A 20,891-nucleotide genomic window follows, 5' to 3' on the forward strand; every position below is an offset into this window, starting at 1 on the left:
TCCTACAAATTCTTATATCTCTCAAAATTCTATTTCCCACAGTTCTGTTTCTCCCACAGTTCTTTGTCTTTTCCTTCATTCCCTATGACTCTGTCTCTCACAATTCTTTTCTCTCAAAATTATTCATTTCCACAGTGTTCTCTTCATTCACAATACTCTGTTGTTATTCTCCAGTCTCTCCCATTATTCCCCATTCTCTCTCATAATTCTGTTCCCTCACAATATTCTTTTTCATGATTTCCTTTCTTCCACAATTCTCCCTTCATTCTCATTAGTCCTTTTCTCCCACAACACTTTATTCTCTCCCATGATTCCCTGTATCTCCCAGAATTCTCTATTCTCTCCTCTACTTCCCTTTCTCTCTCCTAGTTCTCTGTTCTTCCACAATTCCTTATCTTAAACATAATCCTGTATTCTATGCTACAATTTCCTGTCTTTCCTGTAATTCCCCGTCTCCCCCACAATTCTTTGTTCTTTCACAGAATTCTCCACTTTTACAATTCTCCATTCTCTCAAAATACTCCATTATTGTTCACAATTCCCCAGTCTTTCTACTAACTCCCATTCTCTCTCATAATTCTGTTTTCTCTCAATATTCTCTTTCACAATTTTCTATCCCACAAGTGTTCCTTTTCTCCCAAAATTTTGTGTCTCTTCCACAGTTTTTTGTTCTTTCCCACAATCCTGTCCCTCCCACAGTTCTTTGTCCTGTCCTCTTCCACAATTCCATGTTTCTCCCACAATTCTGTTCTTTTGGAGCTCCCTAGTCTGTCTCCCAATTCCACATTGTCTCACAATTCTCTGTTCTCTCATGATACTTTATTATCTCCCACAATTCTCCCTTCTCGCATAATTCTCCCTTCTCTCCCACAATTCCCTATTTCTCCTACTATTTTCTATTCTCTACCACAATTCTCAGTTCCCTTTCACAATTTCTCAGAAGACCCAAGCCTGGTCCTGTAACTTAAGTGTTTCCTAAGAGCAGGACAAGAACGGGAGGTTTTTCAGGCCCATAGCCAGAGCAGTGGAAGAGGGTGCAGCCTGGGCATGACACAGAAGGTAGGTCAGGGAAAAGCACAGCTCGCTTTGCATGGAGGTATGGGAGTGGGCAGGAAGGAAAGCAGGGCCCAAGTGGAAGAGAATGGCCCAGATAAACGGTGCGTGATCAAGAGGAAAGGGTACAGTGGGAGGGTTTGTGGTTATAAGGAGAACAGGCGTCAGGAAAGTTGTGACTAAGGGGGAGCACAAAAGACCAATTCTTTGTTTTTTCCACAATTCCTGAATTCCTTCACATAATTCCCTATTATAGCACTTGACCAAAAAATTACAATTATCTATTTAAATGTGTAATTCTCTTACCTAAGTATGATTTTCTGAAGTTAGAGAATAGATCTTATTTAGCTTTTTATCCCCTATATCAGCACAACTCAAAATGTGTCCTGCCAGTAGGGACCAGTTCACACACTGTTATCATTCTAATATGAGATGAGGAGCTTTCACCACAAGGTAAAGCAAAACATTCCTTGCTTCAAGTCAAGAAAGTCTTACTATGAAAAATGTCTCATCTCATATAAAATTGTGCTTAGTAACACAGCAGATTTATATTATAGCACAAGATTCTTATCAGTACCTGGACTGGCCCTTGAGTAGCACTGCCCTATCATTACAGTGTAGTTTCTGTTGTATAATTGAGTGCCCACTGAAACAATCAGAAGCAGACACTGAAGGGATCACAGAGTTAATGAATCTTGAACATCACCACTCATTCAACAGTATTTATGGAGCATCTATGTTGTGTCAGGTACTGTGGGAAGTGCTGAGAATTTAAAAGTGCTAGACAGACTCCTTGCTCTCAGGGAATTTACATTCTAGTAAATGAATAGCTTAGATAACAAACAATCCAACACAAACAGGTAAATAATTTCAGATCCTGAGAAAAGCCAATTAAATGACACAGGTAGTGTCACAGAGATTGAGGGATGGAGATCTACCCACCCCGTGAGTAGATGATCTGTGGAGCAGAAAGTTTGTATTCCTTGGGAGCTTGTTAGAAATGCAGAATTTCAAGTCCTTTCACAGAGTCATCGAGTCAAAATCTGTCTTGTAACATGATCCCCAGATGATAAGTGTGCACGATATAGACTGAGAGCTCAGGATACCTTCTCAGATATGGTTGTCAGTAAAGACCTCTCTGAGAAGGGTGACATTTTAGCTGAGACCTGAATGTTGAGAAGGATATATGTAAAGATGAATGCAAAGAGTGGTCCAGACAATGAGAATTCCATGGTAAAATGTTCCAAGATCAGAAAGAACAGGGGAAGACCAGTGTGGCCCACACAGAATGAGTCAGGGACAGAATGGTTAGAGATGTTGTTGGGGCTGGATCATGCCATAGGCCATTCATTTTCTTCTAATTGAAATGTGAAGCCATGGAAGGGTTTTTAAAAATAAGAGTCATTTGATTTGACAATAGAGATAGTTTGTTTTTCTCAACTTTGCTCTTCACTACTCTCCAGTTATACCTGGAGACCTTCACTTGGTTCTATGACAGCACTGCCCATGAACTTCATAGACTGTGGTCTTTGCTAAGCCCTAAATGAATAAAGTTAAGTTCCTAAGACACAGCCAGGAGACCCCCTGCTTATATGTCTGTGTTCCATGGAGTCTGCCAGAATTCATCACATATGTACTCAGAGGGACCACATCTACATCAGAGGCTAGGGCTGCCTCTTACTTTTGAAAATGAACACTGCTTTTCCTTAAAGGGATTTATTGCCGATAAAATTATAGATGGCCAGAGGTTATCATTCTATTTAATATTCTCACAACCATTGTAATAACTTCAGAGGATATATTACTAATTGGTAGGTCCCAAGCTTTTTTGTGTTTTGATGAGAGTCAAGGGTTTCTTAACATAGACCTCTAAAAATTCAATTAATTAATTCACTGATTGTGGATGACTATGTTATATGATGGAACACTCCCAATTTCTTATATGAAACCTAGTTTCATGTCTCCAGATGTATACAGCACATTGCTTTTTGTGAAAGTTTCTTTAATTTATAGCTGTACTTATTTAAAACTGGACTTCCCTTAATATCTGCCAAGGGGATCTGAGTGGGCACTAATGGGCCTACAATGGGGTCAATTCAGAAAACTTAAGGCTATTCTTTGTGAATGCCAACAGGGAGATTGCCCAGCTTCTTCTCATGCTGGGGAATTAAGTGGGGATGAGATTTGATAGGAGACAGAGCCCTGATTCCCTCTATAGCAGTGCTTCTCTACTAGGACTGATTTTGCTAGCCCTATCCTGGGAGTATTTGACAATATCTGGAGACATTTTTTGGTTGTTACACTGAGGGTAGTGGTTGCTACTGAAATCAAGTGGCTACAAGTCTGACATTCTGCTAAGCATCCTATATTGCAAAGGCCAGCTCTAGCAACAAATAATTATCTGGCCCCAAATGTCAATAATGTTAGAGTGGAAAGACCCTATTCTAGGAAAACCAAAGGCCAGAAACTTCCTCTCCTTGATACCTGGCAGCTAGAGCATGGGCTTCTACTTTCTCAGCTTACTCAATATATATATATATATACATATGTACACACATGCAAACATACAGGCATGTAGTGTGCATTAAGTAACTACACTGGGACTATTTAACTCATTACCCCTTCTTTCTACCCCGAACCAACACACACAGTCATTCAGAAGCAGAAATGGGGGAAGGAACTCACTGTTTTCAAGTGGCAAAAACTATTATTATTATTATTGAAGTTATTATGATTAAGTTGCTGATCCAGTTGTTGTCACAAGTGCTCCCTTATGAATCGTTAGATTTAACATGGCATGCTGAAAAAGATGGGAATAACACTGGTAAGAATGGGTGAAGTGAACATTGTTCTGGGGAGGAGTTCTGGAGAGCCGTGTGAGTCACTACCCATACAGGCAGGAGACATCAGTATAGTCTTGGCTAGAAGAGTGAGGAATTTCGTGTTTTCTTCCCTATGGAAATAATTAGTAGTGGATATGGTTACCAATGTTAGAAATAGGGAAACCATGGGGTTATGTTAATGAAATTTCCAGTGGGTATTGGATTTGCCTTCCAATTTTTAAAGCATAAACTGTAATCAAAGACCTTCTGACATACTTATTCTTTCTAAAACGAGAAGGATGGTAGAATACAGTTGTCTGAAATTACCATCTTACTGCATAAAGAGAAATCTAAGGTGAAGTAAATAACAAGAGAGGAGTAAAACAAATGGCTACTGATTTTGAGAAATATTTAGGTTTAGGGGCAAGATGAGTTCAGGTTGCACTTGAGGTGATAATGGTTATATAGGCAGTGAAATCTGAGAAGCAGTTCAGAACACAGAATTAGAACTCAGGAAAGAGCTGGTTGCAGATGTGGAAATTAAGTTATCAGGTTTGGTTAGATGTTAAGCCATAAGAATGGATGGTAAAATCCTTCAAGGCTTTGATTTTCTTTGCTCTCATTCCAAATTTACCAAAGAACTTCCTTAGTTTGACTTTCCTATTAGGAAGAGAACACTTCACTAGCCAACCTAAATTCCTTCTTCCTTGGCAGTTTTAATTTTTATTGTAAGCAGTATGAATTAATAAATTGGAGAAAATAGCAGTAATGGAAGGAAAATCAAGAAGGCAAGGTATGAGTGGCTATAGAGGAAGGAGGGAAAGGCTCTTTTGAGTGGTTCGAATTTATTCTAAAATGGGATTGAAAGATTAAAGCCACAGAAGACAAGTTGACAAACCATTCTCTACTACCACCACATGAAATGCAGTTTTCCAAGAAATGTGCTTTAGGGGATACTAAAACTCATATTTTAATTCTTGAATCCTAGTAGGTACAGGAGATGACCTCTGAATTGACATTTTTATTTTACCATCTTAACTGTTTTTCAGTGTACAATTCAGTGGCATTAAATATAATACATTCACAATGTTGTGCAACTATCACTGTGAATTGATTTTTAAAGGCTAATTAGGGATTATTTCAGTATGGCAAACACTGCTAGATGCTATAGAACGGTTATTCTCTCCTTGACCCCATTTTTAAAACACAAATAGTAGCATACTTTATATAGGGATTTAACTGTTGTTCTTCACCTAAAATATCTTGGAGGTTTTCCATATCAGTGTTTCTTTTTATTTAACAGATTCAATGATTAATATATAAATTTTCATATCAGTATATACAGTGTTCCTTTTTGTTTGTATTTAAGATAGTTACAATATTCCATCATATTGATTAATACAATGAATGTAACTGGTCCCTTACTAATGAACTAAATTTATGTTATTTCCAATACTTTCCTATTACAACAATACTACAATGAGTAATACTGTGCTTACATCATTACTCACACTGTGTGAACATATCTGTGTAATACCTAGAATTAAAATGACTGAGTCAAAGGGAATGTGCTTTTAGAACTTTGATAGTCACTTCTAAATGACCCTTAATAGGTGGTTGTACCAATTGTAGCTTCTTCTCTCAGAAGTGGATGAGAGTGTCTGTTTTTCCACACCTTTATCAATAAAGTGTATTGCTCTTTCTCTTTTTCTATTGATTTGTAGACATTCTTTATAAGGAAATTAACCTTTCTTCTACACTATGAGGTTGGAATATTTTCTAAAATTATCTCTTTTTGTTTTTGCTTCTGCTAAGTTTTGCTTTGAGTAATTTTTATGCATCTTAATTTTAAAATTTTCTATGATTTCTGGATGATGTGGCAGAATTAAAAATATTTTCTTTAAGTCCTAAATTCTCCCAAGTTTCTTCAGTTAAAAAAAAAAAAACTTCACTTTTTCCTTTAAATCATTTATATAGTTGAAACTTATCCTGGTGAAAGGACTAAGGTACAGCTGTGTTATGATATGAATATGATTTGTTTGTCCCCAGCAAAGCTAATTTTGAAATTTGATCCCCAGTGTGGCAGAGCTGGGAGCTGGGGCCTAATGGGAGGTGTTTGGATCATGGGGCAAATCCTTCATGAATGGCTTGGTGACTTTCCTGTGGTAGTGGGTTCTCACTCTCACGAGACTGGATTAGTTCTCTGGGAAATGGATTAGTTCCAGCAAGAGCAGGATTGTTACAAAGTGAGGATCCCCCTCCTGTTTACTCTCTCTTCACACGTGCCTTGTTCGCCTTTGACATTCTCTTCTATGTTTGACTCAACATGAAAGCCCTTACCAGCAGTTGAGAAGATGCTGGTTCCATACTTCTTGAACAGGCTGTAGAACTTTAAGCCAAACAAACCTCTTTTCTTTATAAACTAGCCAGCCTCAGGTGTTTTGTTGTAGCGACACAAAATTGACTAAAGACAAGCTCCAGTGACTGCATCCATTTTATGCTCTGCTATGCTTTGGATTCTCTTGTCTTTAGTCTTAATATTTATGTGTTTATTTTGGATTTTCCAGGGATTATTTCATATAATCTCCACTAATAATGATTTTATTTCCTCCCATCCAACTTTAATGCCTCTAATTTCTTTATCCTGCATGACCTAAGACTTTCCAGCAAAACGTTAAATAAAAGTGGCAGTCGACATTCGTAATTTTTGTAGAAAGGTGTCTAGTGTTTATCCATTAAGCATTTTGCGAACTTTTAGATTGGCATGAAGTTTTTTGTCATGTTTAGGAAGTAACCATATATCTCTGTTTTGTTATGAGTTTTTTTTTGTTTTTTTACAAAATCAGCAAGTAATTTAGTAAATGGGTTTTCATAGAAGATAGCAAAGGGGCAGAGTTTCCCATCTAGGTCAATGTAAACTGAGCCAGCACAAGCAGAGAGAGGAGTCTAGAGGCAGAAGTGATCATGGGAACCTAAGTCCCTGAGGAGTAACATATAACTCAGGGAAACTTGATATTCTATGGACCATGAACTGGGAGATTCCAATGAATAAGACCTTGGGTTCCAGGAGATGGGGTGGCCAGGCCTAACTCACAAAGGCTTCTACTTTGTTTAAGGGTGAATTTATTAAACAAATATTATACAAAATACAATGAGCTGATAAAACATTCTATGTTCTTAAATATATATATATAAATTTAAGTGTTTACATGTACTAATACTGAGGCACTTAAACCACTAAGATTTAGAATTCTTAAACAAAAGAGATTAGGTAGTTTGCCTTCCAAAGCCAAGGGGTGAGGGGTGGCCAGGGAAGGAGAATGTTCTGGCCAGAAAGGAGATAAAATCTGAGTGAAGGAGGCTGAAGGACAAATACTTCCACTCAGGATTTAGCACTGGCAGGACTGTTTGGTGTGTAAGAATTTAGAGCGGGTATAGTATTATTTTAAGGACTGCAACCTGGCCTTAAATTTAAAAGGGGTGTGAGGGTGGAGCATGGCAGGTGGTGAACTGAGGAATTTACTATGATCTGTAAAATAAACTTAAGTACTAACTCCATTGTGGGCAGGGAGGCAAGAAACTTCCCTTTTTTGAGTTGAAGATAAGCCTCTTCAGTCTGGACTTTCCTAAATTCCACTTCTTTCTTTTCTATAAAACAAGATGATAAAGAAAATGTGGCACATATACACAATGGAATACTATGCAGTCATAAAAAAGGATGAGTTCATGTCCTTTGCAGGAACATGGATGAACCTAGAAACCGTCATTATCAGCAAACTAACACAAGAACAGAAAACCAAATACTGCATGTTCTCATTCGTAAGTGGGAGTTGAACAATGACAGCACATGGACACAGGGAGGGGAACATCACACACTGGGGCCTGTCGGTGGGTGGGGGGCTAAGGGAGGGATAGCATTAGGAGAAATACCTAATGTAGATGATGGGTTGTTGGGTGCAGCAAACCACCATGGCACGTGTATAGCTATGTAACAAGCCTGCACATTCTGCACATGTACCCCAGAACTTAAAGTATAATAATAATAGACAAAGTGAAGTACTTTATTCTATCCATCAAAAATCACTGAATATATTTTGCATGAATTTGTGAGCTTATTATGCTAGAAAAGTTTTCCTTGGCTATTTCATATGTATGTATGCTCTCTCCTCAACACAGTTTCTGCTTTTTATTTTTAGAATCTCACATAGTCCATATCTTGTTTTTCAGAGTAGATACTATCGCTGTGGCTGGCTGAGTTCTCATCTCTCTGCAACCAAGGCTAACTGGTTCTTAGGTTACCTTGATGCCACCCACCAAGAGTCCTTTCTGGATTTAGTGATTTGGTGCTGCTTATTTCCACCTTCTCTGAGGATGGAGCCTCAGAGTAGAGACCAGGTTGAAAAATCAGTCTTTTACTTAGAACTGTGAAAACAGGTACTACATCTTATCCATGTACGACCCTGTGACCCAGAAGCCATTAATTCGACATTACCAACATACCTCCACACAAGGACTTCATAATCTTCAATGTGATAATTAAAAACAAAAACTTAAGTAACTTTGGAGGGGAGGAGAACGATAACCTAAATTTTAAGTCAGAAAATCTCTAACAAAAAGATCCCAATAATTGCCACTTGGGGGAGATGGAAGTTCATGAATTGCTCTGCTAATCCCTGAGGCAACTGAGCACTTTAGCTGGTTTATTTATTCAAAGCTGGAATTTGGACGTGTGAACCATCAAGCTTTGGGAAATTCCTGGATGAGGAACACAGTCCTGGGAGAAACCTACCAAAGATGGAATTAGCACCTTGGCGAACTGCCTTCAGCACAAAGAACTTTCTTTCCTTGTGTGTCTTAAGAATTTACTTCAGTTCCCTTCTGTCTGAAGCAGAGGAGGCCAAGTTAAACTGTGAAGAAGAGTGCTTATTTATCACTACCTGCAAACACATGTAAGTGCACAGTTTAAACAGCGTTAAGACATCTCACATATACTTGGATCAGAGTTTTGGTTGGTGTGGGTGGGCCTCAGTTGGTACCTTTCTGAGGAAAGGAGGGAGGTTATAGAGTTTATCTTAGGAAACTCTGAGTCATAGGTAACACTTGAAGTGACAGTTAAGGAATCTAGTGAGAGGGAGTTTGGACAGGTTTAGAAAAGCATCCTATGGAAAACAAAGGAGAGAAAAAAACCTTCACTGCAGGAGTAATATTGCAGCCGCTTGGTGGCATGCTATGGGCTTTATTTCTCCTTTCTGATTCCCTCGGTGGTGCCTGGAACCACTGGCAGGGTAGGGGTCCTGGCATCAGATTTTGGCCAGCCCAGTCATCAAGCAATGTAAATGTTAGGGGTCCAGTTGCTACTTCTACTTGGTTTTTTTTTCCTTCCCAAGATTGCCAATAAAGTGTCATCAGCCACCGGGTGCAATGGCTCATGCCTGCGATCCTAGCACTTTGGGAGGCCAAGGTGGGCAGATCACCTGAGGTCAGAAGTTCGAGATCAGCCTGGGAAAAATGGTGAAGCCCCATCTCTACTAAAAATAATAATAATAATAATTAGCAAGCATGCTGGTGTGTACCTGTAATCCCAGCTCCTTGGGAGACTGAGACAGGAGAATTACTTGAACCCGGGAGGCTGAGGTTGCAGTGAGCTGAGATTGCGCCACTGCCCTCCAGCCTGGGCAGCAGAGTGAGACTCCATCTAAAAAAAAAGTGTCATCAGCACAAGAATTTGTCCTGCTTCTACTCCAAGAAGGGAAAAAGTGGACAAAGAAATGGGGAACTTAAAAACACAAATCTAGAATGCACTTTTGTGTATAAGAGAAGAAATAAACATAGCCAAGAAATCAGGTTGCACCCCCTGTGTCATAGGCTTTCCATTTCAGAAGCCCTCCATCCTGGCATAGGGATGACCTAACGGCTCTAAGATTGCAGCTAGGAGAAGGACCCATGGATCCCCACACTCAGTGCCCTATGCCCTCTGGAAGTTGCTGACACATGTTTCTGAGGGACATTCAGAAAACCTGGAAGCATGTGATGTTAGTGAGGACATTTTGGATTTAGAGTGAGAAGTCCAGCTTGAGTTAGCTTAAGCAGAAAAAGAAATTTGGGGATCACACCCTTAGGAAGTCCAGGGGTGGGTAAAGCCTCAGGAAGGGCTGGATCCAGGTACTCTGCCTCCATCTCTTGGCCTGATGCCACTTAGTGTGAAAGCCTCTCTCCCAACTTCTTTAACATTTGGGGGAATTTGCTCTGACTGGGTCACATTCTTTCCCCTAGATCAATTACTGTGTCTGGGGAGGTGAGGCAATATGATTGGCTAGGTCTAGTGTGTTGTGATTGACAGCCCACCTGGGACCACCTAAAATGGGGGAGAGGATGTTCCTCAGAGGAAATGATGCTGAACAGACAAAAGCAGCATGAATCTCCAGGCAAATCATTTGTCTGTATAGACAGGAAGATCAACAAGCTGAGAAACAGGAAGTGATCCATTAGCCAATAGTAAAATTAATCCCAATTGCTGTTTTGCTTCCTTAGATTCTAACATAGGCCTAATGAAAAGGCTCTGGATTCTTTTGTAAATAATTTGGGAAATGCCTCTACTAATTCAAAGAGGATCTTGGAACTGTTTTCTATTGACAAATGCCCATAAAGAGGAACCTGAGTTGTAATCACATGCTTCTCTTATTCCTACAATAAAGAAAGCACCAAGAGTTCAATATCGAATGCCGAAATGAAAGAAAACATTCTGTTTAATCATGAAAAGGACCAACAATTGCATTTGGGTCTAAAAGTCCCCAAATTATCCCTAGAAACCTCTTAAGGTCTACATATTATTTGCAAGGCTCCCTTAATGCAAATAATCTGCTTTCTATGTCAGTCATAGTCATATAAAACACATGCCCCAGCATGAAACATAAACTAAAACAATAAAATTTCAAGAAACCTAGGGCCGAAAATAGCTATAGTCAATTGCTGATAAGGTGTGAGTGGAAACAGTGGGACATTCTGTTCTGAATGACAATTATCCTTGATCTTCCAGGCTGAGAGGATTGTAGGAAGCTGTTGTGCAGATGGGTGGACTTACTTGGCCACAGGCTGGCAGCGACATCCACACACCATTCTGAGCCTAGGAGAAAAGCCCTGGGCCCAGAGGTGAGGTGGTCTGGAAAGGGCACCCTTTGGAGTCATGAAGCTCCAACTCTGGGCTCTCTGTCAGCTGTGTGATATGGATGTCGTGTTATTTCTCAGAGCCTCCACTACCTCATTAGTGAAGTGACAAGAATGCTGACATCTCATAGAGAAAATGAACACTTATATATTGATCTAACTCAGGAGTCAGAATGTTTATTCTGTGAAGGGCTAGAGAGTAAATATTTTGGGCTTTGTGGCCAATAGACTCCATGGCAACTACTGAACTCTACATGAAAGCAACCACAGACAATGTGTAAATGAATGGATGTGGCCGTGCTCCAGTGAAAGTTTATTTACAGCCTGAAGGTGGCCTTCAACTTTGGCCCAAAGGCCATACTTTGCTGACCCCTGGTTTAATGGTTAGTTCCTCCCCATTCAATAAGTGTTAGCAACTCCTTGCTCATCCTGTTAACCCTCCAGCCCATTGTCAGAGAACATTCTGGTGATAGGCTGAATTGTGTCCTACAAAATTCATATGTTGAAAGGCGTCACCCTTAATTTGACTTTATTGGAGATAGGGCCTTTAAAGAGGTAACTAAGGTCAAATAAGGTCATTAAGAGTAGGGCCCTTAGGGCCCTAATCCTATAGGACTGGTGAGGACTGGTGTTCTTATAAGAGGAATAGACACCAGGGCTTGTATTCTCTCTCCACATATAGAGAAAGGACCATGGAGAACACAGTGATCTCAGGAAAGAGGGCTCACCAGAAACTAACCCTGCTCGCACCTTAATATTGGACTCTTAGCCTCCAGAACTGTGAGACAATACATTTCTGTTTTTTAAACCACTGTCTGTGGGATTTTGTTATGGCAGCCTGAGCAGACTAATAGAATCCCCCATGAATTAGCTGGGTAAATGATGATGCCACCTTAAATTCTTTCCTTCCTTTTAAAAAAATCTTTTTATAAAAATAATATTTTCATATAAAAATTTTATATCACTTTTATATAAAGCTTTATATTTTATATCTTTTTATAGTGGAGGTAAAAACGTCTGCCCTGCTTATGTAACAAAATTTTTGTGAGGTTTAAATTGAGTAGAAAACACAAGGTGTGATACAGCACAAGTAATTACTAAGGCATTTCTGTTTCCGCTATGTCACTCATATTTGCAAATGTAAGCTCGAAGGTGAGAGAGCAAATCTGGACTCAACTGTTGAAGTCTTTTCTTTCCCTAAAGTAAATTACTTGGTCAGTGGAAAGCGGTGTTGGTATTTGTTTGCTTTTCTTTTTTTGAAAGGTGGGGAGCTACAAGGAAGCTAGGAGGAGAAAATATGTATAAAAAGGATTCTAGCTCCAGTCCAGAGTGTTTGCCTCTGCCCTTTGATGGCCAATGGAATCATTTCATTCAGTGTAGTAAATTCAGAGAAAATGTTCACGCTATGTTAGGTGCTGTGCTGGGTATGGTAGATACAGAAGTGACAAACCAGACAAAGTCTCTGCCTCCAAGGAGCTTACGTTCTAGGGCAGAGGTAGAAGAGGTTGAGTTCAAAGCAGAGAACAGATGAATGAATAAAATAAGTACAGAATTTGAATAATGCCAGAAAGAAGGCTGACAGAAGTAACATGGTTGGGGTCTTCATGCCCAAGATCTTCATGCCAAGATCTTGCCTTTCGTCCTCTTCTCTCAACTCTGATGTCCAAGGGTTTCAAGCTCCTAGTTCCTCCTGAAGATGTTGAATCAAGATGATGTTCTTCTTGTTGGCATCATTTCTAATGTACAATTCACAAAAATAGTAACAACAATTATGTATTCTGGCCTGGGCACTACTATGCTAGGCATTTTTTGGGGATAGTAAGCTTTTAAATTCAGAATAGTTTTAGATTTATAGAAAAGTCACAAAGATATACAGAGAGTTTCCATTTACCCTACCTTCATTTTGTTCATTTATTAACATCTTACATTAGTATGGTACATTTGTCACAAGCAATAAACCAATTCTGATACAATAATATTAACCAACACCCAAGATTTATTCAGATTTCCCTAGTTTTTACCTAATACACTTTTTCTGTTCCAGGATCTCGTCTAGGATGCCACATTACGTTTCATTATCGTATCTCCTTCGGCTCTTCTTGGCCCTGACAATTTCTCAGACTTTTCTTCTTTGTGATGACCTTGACAGCTTTGAAGAGTGCTGGTCAGGTACGTTGTAGAATGTCCCTCAGCTGGGATTCATCTCGTGTAATGCATTATTTCTCATTCTCATCCTTAACCTTCAGTATAAGTATAAATTATTCATCTTTTATAGATGAAAACACTGAGACACAGAGAGGTTAAGGAGCTTCCTGAAAGTCACACAGCTAGCAAATGGCAGAAGCCGTGATTCAAACTCAGTGTTGACATGACTTCAAGCCACATACTTATTTTGCCTCCCTGGTCTCAATCTGCTAAATTTCTGACAATGGAATTGTTCCCATCAAGGCTACTAGGGTGATCTCTTTATAGTTCTTTCATATACTTTTAAACAATTTGATGACATATTTAATTACATTAGAACAATTTCCCCAATCAGTTGTTTGCTGAACTGGTTATTTGTGTAACTTTGTTGGTTGTGTTCTTAGGACAGTTGGTTAATCCAAAAGGAACATCACTAAAAAAGTTTTTGAGAGCCTGTGTTTATAGAAGCAGTTCTCAAACTGTGCTCATAAGTGTCACCTGGACTGCTTGCTAGTAATGCACTTCCCTGGGTTAGGGTGACCCACTGCCCCTGTTTGCCCAGAACTGAGCAATTCCCAGTAAAGTCCCAGGCAAACCAGCACACTTGATCACCCTACCATAGAACTCCTGTGACTCACTATGGCCCAACAAACTGCTTTTGAACAAACTATCGAGGAGATTATTCTAAACACACAGAAGTCTGAGATCCACTACATTAGATATGGAAATGAATTACTGAAAGAACTGATGACCAGTTTCTGAAGATATTGAAAAATTGATTTTCACCTGGTTGGGTGTATTTAACTCTGCCTGAAGTTGAAGGAGAATAATATCACCCAAACTTCCAGCCTTTTCATCTTTACCTAAGAAATTGTACTACTTCCCCAGCTCTATATTTTAGTTGAAGAATGATGGGAGTTCCCAAAAGATATAAAGACCCTATGAGGCCAGTATTTATCGTCAAAATTAATGAATCTTCTATTAACCCTGGGTGGTGGTTCTCAAACTTTGGAAGCTCAATGGAATCACCAGGGAAAGTTTAAAAATCCCAATGCTCAGTTCAACCCTAGATCAATTGTATCAGAATATCTGGGAGTGGGAGCCAGGCACCAGTAATTTTACATTTGAGAAGCATGGATCAAAAGACATGCTGTCCAGCAGAAATGGAATGTGAGCTGCAGTTTCCTAGTAGTCACATTTGAAAAGTAAAAGAGAACCACATGAATTTTAAGAATATATTTAATGTAACCCAACGTATCTGAAATTTTATCATTTTAACCTGTAATCATAAACTTTTTAATGACATATTTTATCTAAATGTTTTTATACTAAGTCTTTGAAGTCTGGTGTGTATTTTACGCTTACAGCACTTCTCAATTTGGATGCTACATTTTCACCAGAAATACTTGATCTATATTTAGATTCATGTATCCAAGTTGTTTCGAACATATTGAAAAGTATTCCAATAACTGAACTGGGTATGAGTTTTTAAATTTTAATTAATTAAATGTTTGAAATGCAATCTCTCAGTTTCAATAAGTACATTTCAATAGCTGAAAAGATGCATGTGGCTAGTAACTTTGGAAATGGACAGCACTTCTCAAACTTTAATTTGGGTACATAAATTAGGCAATCTGGTAAAACCTTAGGTTCTGTTCTGAGAGGTGTGGGGTGGAGCCTGAGGTTCCTCATTTCTAAAAAGCTGCCAGGTAACACTGTTGCTGCTGGGCCAGGGACAACATTTTGAGTAGCAAGGATCTGGGAGTAATATTGAATGATGGCTACTTCCACTCTTATTTCTCCACTTGCTCAGTGTTATTATCTTATTTCAGAGGCTCAGTGTGAAAACAATAAGCCTTTCCTTTTTGGTTAGGAAATGTGTGTGTGAATATATATACATATATTACACATATGTATAAATGCATGTGTATATACACAAATATGTGTGTATCCATACATATGTACAGATAGGTCTGAACTTGTCTGGAAGCATAAGCTAGCTCTGCAAATGTAAAGAGCACTTCAGTACCTCATATATTATGTGTCTTCATTTTATTTTAAATTCAGTGTACACTTCTTTGGTTCACTGGAACTGAACAACAGCTGAATGTTTAATCTTGATGTTTCTATGTTCATTTGTTTGCTTTTTAAAATGAATTAAGTAGGTTCCTGCATTGTGTTTCAATGTTTGAAGGTATTTAAAAAGTATTTGATGACCCAGGCTCTGGTTTTGAGTACAGTGCAGAGTAAATCCCAGTTTCATCTGTATGTGGAAATTTTGAGCTCCGGTACTTGTGTTTCTTTCTACAGATGCTTTCTTATTGTTCTTTAGACATCAGTGTGGAGAGGAATTGCTCTGAAGTGCTGTTTCAATGTTTATTCAATTATTCAGTTGATTAAATTCAATTAGTTCCTCAGAGCAAAAGCTGATTTAACTGCTGTGCCAGTATCTAAAAAATAAACAAACCCCCCAAACCTAAAATTGACAGTTCTTTTTGAGGATTTATAATCTGAGAAAGTTATTCGAGCATAAATAGGAACCAAAATCATAATGAAATTGGAGAAATTGGTCATGCACGCCTCTTTTACTTTCTTTTAGGAGCCAACTTTTTTTAGAGGGAAGCCACCACTGTATTTAGCAGTTGTTGAAATCACACGAAGATGTGAAGGATATTCAAAACTTATGGAAAGAGCAGGCATGGTGACTCACACCTATAATCCCAGCACTTTGGGAGGCTGAGGCAGGCGGATCACCTGAGGTCAGGATTCAAGACCAGCCTGGCCACCATGGTGAAACTCCGTCTCTACTAAAAATACAAAAATTAGCCAGGTGTGGTGGCAGGCACCTGTAATCCCAGCTACTCGGGAGATTCAGGCAGGAGAATGGCTTAAGCCTGGGAGGTGGAGGTTGCAGTGAGCCAAGTTCACGCCACTGCACTCCAGCCTAGGTGACTGAGCGAGGCGCTATCTCAAAAAAAAAACAATTTTTGGAAAAAAATCAGGGGATAACCCATTAAAATAAAAGGAAATAAAATGAAAGATAGCAATTGGGTATATCAAGGCAGGATTGAGAGGAGAAATATTAATTTTTACTTTAATCAATTTTTAGCTATTTTATCTATTATCAGTCATATGAAGTGGGAAAATTATATTTCTTTTTCTTTATGAGACAGAGTATTTATTCTGTTTATGATTAGGTATCCCAATAAATGTAAGACCCAGCATCATCCATGAAAATGGCTACTGATTCAAAAACTTGATTCCTTGGACTAGACACTGGAAGACTCAAAAGTCCCAAAGGAAATCAACATTCTCTGTGTTTTATTTATTTTAATTTAACCTCATGGGTATCTATAGGTGAAGTTTGGCATATAATATATTTTTTGTTTCCTATGGACCAAATTTCATTTAATAATAGATAATAACAATAGCTAGCATTCATTGATTAAAATGTGTCAGGGCCTTACTAATTACTTTATATTATTATTATTATTATTTTAAAGATGGGGTTTCACCATGATGGCCAGACTGGTCTTGAACTCCTGACCTCAGGTGATCCACCCACCTCAGCCTCCCAAAGTGCTAGCATTACAGGCATGAGCCACCATGCCCGGCCTACTTTATATTATTTTTATTTAACTATCAATCATAACATCCTTATAAGTACTGTTAAAGTACAATTTTTAATTAGTTAAATACATGAATGTCATATAAATACAGAATGAAAGCATGCCAAACAGTCGTTTCACTCATTAATGATTGAAACCATTACAAGATTAAACTAATTCCAAGAGCATTTTGAGGAATATGGTATTTATAGACATTTTGAGGAAAAAAAAGTGTTGAATAAGATTTTGAGGCTACATTAAAAACTGGTTGATATCCTTCAAAGCAATAAAAGCACAGTATTTTGTATTATCTTTTCCATTGGATAGAAATTTATAAAGTAACGAAACTTCAGGTCATCTAAATTCTAATCAATAGAAAATAGAAAGTCAAACACAGGTACATTCCCTAGATGATGAGATAACTCTTAGCACCAGTCAGTGCTCTGGTAAAATTTTGAAAGGTCATGCCACAGCCTTTTAACCTTATTTAACATTTAGATAATTTTTCTTAATAAAATTATAATTATCCACATTTTACCAATGAAGAAATTGATGCTTAGAGATATTAAATAACATGATAAGGGAATCACAGTAAGGGCACAGCAGAAGTAGATCCTTCTGATACTTTAACCTACTGTCTTATACCAGTTGAAAGCCATTTTTATCAGTCCTATAAAATTGTGTGTGTGTGTGTGTGTGTGTGTGTGTGTGTGTTCAACATTGCTTAAAATAAATAGAATCAGAATTTGAGATTGAAAACCTTTATTATATGAAATTGTTTATTATGATGGTATTAGTTGCAGTGATATTGGTCCTATTAAGGATTTTGTTTTGTTTTGTTTACATGTACATACATCCTTACAATAGTGGAATGATGCATTCTTTGTAAGCAAACCAGATTACAACTAATGGTGGATAAAGAACTCAGAGTTAGAAAGTTATGCTGAAGATAGACTATAACTGGATATGATCCTGGGCTAAAAAATGAAGGAGGGAGACAGACTTTGACAGCAGTGATCTGAAGAGCCTTGAGGGAAGAAAGCTGAGAAGGAAAAGTCTACAAACACTGAAATCTAATTAGCTCTCACCTTTTCAATTTGAAGCTGTTCGTAGTGAACCCAGCCTGTGTTCTAAATAAACAGACACCAAAAAATCGTGTGGGAGCTAGAATGTTGACCCTGGGGATTCTGAATATTGAGCTGTTTTATAGTATTCCAATTCTTTGATAAATGTCTAAAATGTTTGAACACTTAGGCTACCTATGATTAATTTGTATTTGATATTAGCTTTATGATGATATTGTTTACAAATCAGCATGGATTTTGTGTGAGTTAATACAAGAAAACTTTCCTATTCTAACTAACTAAAGAAAGAACCACCTAACTTTATGAAACATCTGACTAATAGACATTTGAAATGTATTTGTTGGCATGCTTTTCTAAAATAGGGAGTATAATAAAGTAGGTTAAAATAACGTTGTATAGTGAAAGTCCCCAAGAGATCGTCCTAGTTTATTTATTGTTTAAAACAAAACAGAACAAAACTAAAAATGATGGACTTGTATTTCAGACTAGTATAGAATACAAGGTCCAGATTTACCCTCTTACATGAAATAACAAAAAAAAACTACACAAAATATACAAAGCAGTGATTTTCAAGACACTGATGTCAGATAATGAAGGACAGTGGTCCTTGAGAGATGATAAATAAATGATGTGAACTCTATGGTTTCCCAAGCTTACTGCCTGGAGAGAATTTCCAAGGCACCATGTTGGGGGAGAGGGTTGGTGAAGCTTGATGAACTCCTTGGTATGAGGAGATGCAGCTGAGAGTCCAGGGAGAGCAAGAAGGCTAGAATTCACAGAAAAGAGTACCAAGGAAGAGAGAGCTGCCCAGAAACAGAACTGTAGATACTTGCAGAATATCCATCACAGTACTGACCAGTGTATTCGTGTGAGCTTGCTACCTAGAACCAGAGAAAGAATGACTTGAAAGGATTACAGGGAGTGATATGCAGCACTCACACTGGCATGGGAATAGTGCCTATTCCACCAGGAAGACTTAGAAAACCTCATAATTCATGAAGCACTAGATGGTATACTCAAAAGGATCTTGCCTCAGTAGTGGGAGACTAATTAGTTCTAAATACAGCTCTGGCCCTACCTAACAAATCTTAAGAGCAAGATCCAAAGGGATCAAAAAGTTAGGTAGAGACATGGAAGATATAGAAAAGACCCAATTCAAATTTCTAGAGATCAAAACTGCAATGTTGGAGACAAAGTAGACCACATGGGAATAGTGACAGAGTAGACATTGTAAAAGAAAAGGTTAGTGAATGTGAAGATATGGCAGTAAAAGCTATCTAAAATAAAACATATAGAGAAATTTTTTAAATGAACAGCACATCAGTGATCTGTGTGATAACTTCACACAGCCTAAGATATATGTGCAACTGGAGTTCCTGAAGGGGGAAGAGAGATTATAGGAAACAATTTCAATGCAATGATCAAACTATAAACTCACATATCTAAGTAGGTCAATAAACCTGAAGCATAAAAAATAAGAAAATGACACTAAGACACATCATAATCAAATTAAACTCATAAAAGCATCTGGAGAAATAAAGACACTAAAGATACATTACATACAGATACATTACAGAGGAACAAAGATAAAGATGAAAGCAGATTTCTCACTGGAAACAATGCAATCAAGAAGACAGTGGATTTGCATCTTTAAAGTACAAAAAAAACCCCCAAAAATGTCAACCTAGAATTCTATAGCAATGAGGCTATTTTTGAAAAATAAAGGTGAAAGACTTTTAGACATCCAAAGTCTGAAAGAATTTACCACCAGCAGCTCCACACTATGAGAAAGTTTAAAAAAAATCAGGTAGAAGGAAACTGATATCAAATGGAATTTTATTTACACAAAGGAAGAGAATGCATTTGAAATGGTCACTATATGTGATAAATATACAAGAGTATTTTCTTACTATTTAAATTTCCTCAAGAGATCATTGAATGCTTAAATAAAAATAATAATCCTGGAAACCATCATTCTCAGCAAACTAACATAGGAACAGAAAACCAAACACCACATGTTCTCACTCATAAGTGGGAGTTGAACAATGAGAACGTATGGGTACAGGGAGGGGAACATCACACACTCAGGCCTGCTGATGGGTTGGGGGCAAGGGGAGGGATAGCATTAGGAGAAATACCTAATGTAGATGATGGCTTGATGAGTGCAGCAAACCACCATGGCACATGTATACCTATGTGACAAACCTGCATGTTCTGCACATGTATTGCAGAACTTACAGTATAATAAAAAAAATACTGTCATATGTGTATTATAGCATAGGTAGAAATAAATGTATGGCAACGGTAGCACAAAGGTTGGGGAGGAGAAATGGAAATATACTATAGAAGCTTCTTATACTACATAAGAAATGGTGTAATAATCACCATTTAGCTCACTTTTTAATGGAGTTGTTCGTTTTTCTCTTGAAAACTTAAGTTCCTTATAGATGCTGGATATCAGACGATGGTCAGGTGCATAGTTTGCAAATATTTTTTTCCACTCTGTAGGTTGTCTCATTACTCTGCTGTTAGTTTCTTTTGCTGTACAGAAGCTCTTAAGTTTAATTAGATCCCACTTGTCAATTTTTGCTTTTGTTGTGATTGCTTTTGGTGCCTTTGTCATGAAATCTTTGCATGTTCTTGTGTCCAGGATGGTATTGCCTAGGTTATTTTCCAGAGTTTTTAAAGTTTGGGGTTTTACATTTAAGTCTTTAATCCATCTTGAGTTGAGTTTTGTATATGGTGTAAGGAAGGGGTCCAGCTTCAATCTTCTGCATATGGCTAGTCAGCTATTCCAGCACCATTTATTGAATAGAGTATTTTCCCCATTGCTTGTTTTTGTCAGGTTTGTTGAAGATCAGATGGTAGTAGGTGTGTGGCCTTATTTCTGAGCTTTCCATTCTGTTCCATTGGTCTATGTGCTTGTTTTTGTACCAGTATCATGCTGTTTTGGTTAATATAGCCCTGTAGTATGG

At 38.0% G+C, this 20,891-nt stretch overlaps 1 long non-coding RNA gene across 1 annotated transcript in view; it reads left to right on the top strand.

Annotated features, from left to right (window-relative positions):
* The window catches only part of LOC135269958 (uncharacterized), a 119,931-nt gene that overhangs the window by 1,041 nt on the left and 97,999 nt on the right, over positions 1-20,891 (top strand). The window contains exons 2-3 of the long non-coding RNA XR_010338195.1: positions 8,103-8,824; positions 13,084-13,208. This is a non-coding gene — a long non-coding RNA (uncharacterized LOC135269958). The remainder of the gene's footprint in view (positions 1-8,102; positions 8,825-13,083; positions 13,209-20,891) is intronic.

Source organism: Aotus nancymaae, unplaced genomic scaffold (genome assembly GCF_030222135.1).
Source record: "Aotus nancymaae isolate 86718 unplaced genomic scaffold, 86718_ANA_hifiasm-v0.15.2.pri h1tg000058l, whole genome shotgun sequence".
Taxonomy (NCBI): domain Eukaryota; kingdom Metazoa; phylum Chordata; class Mammalia; order Primates; family Aotidae; genus Aotus; species Aotus nancymaae.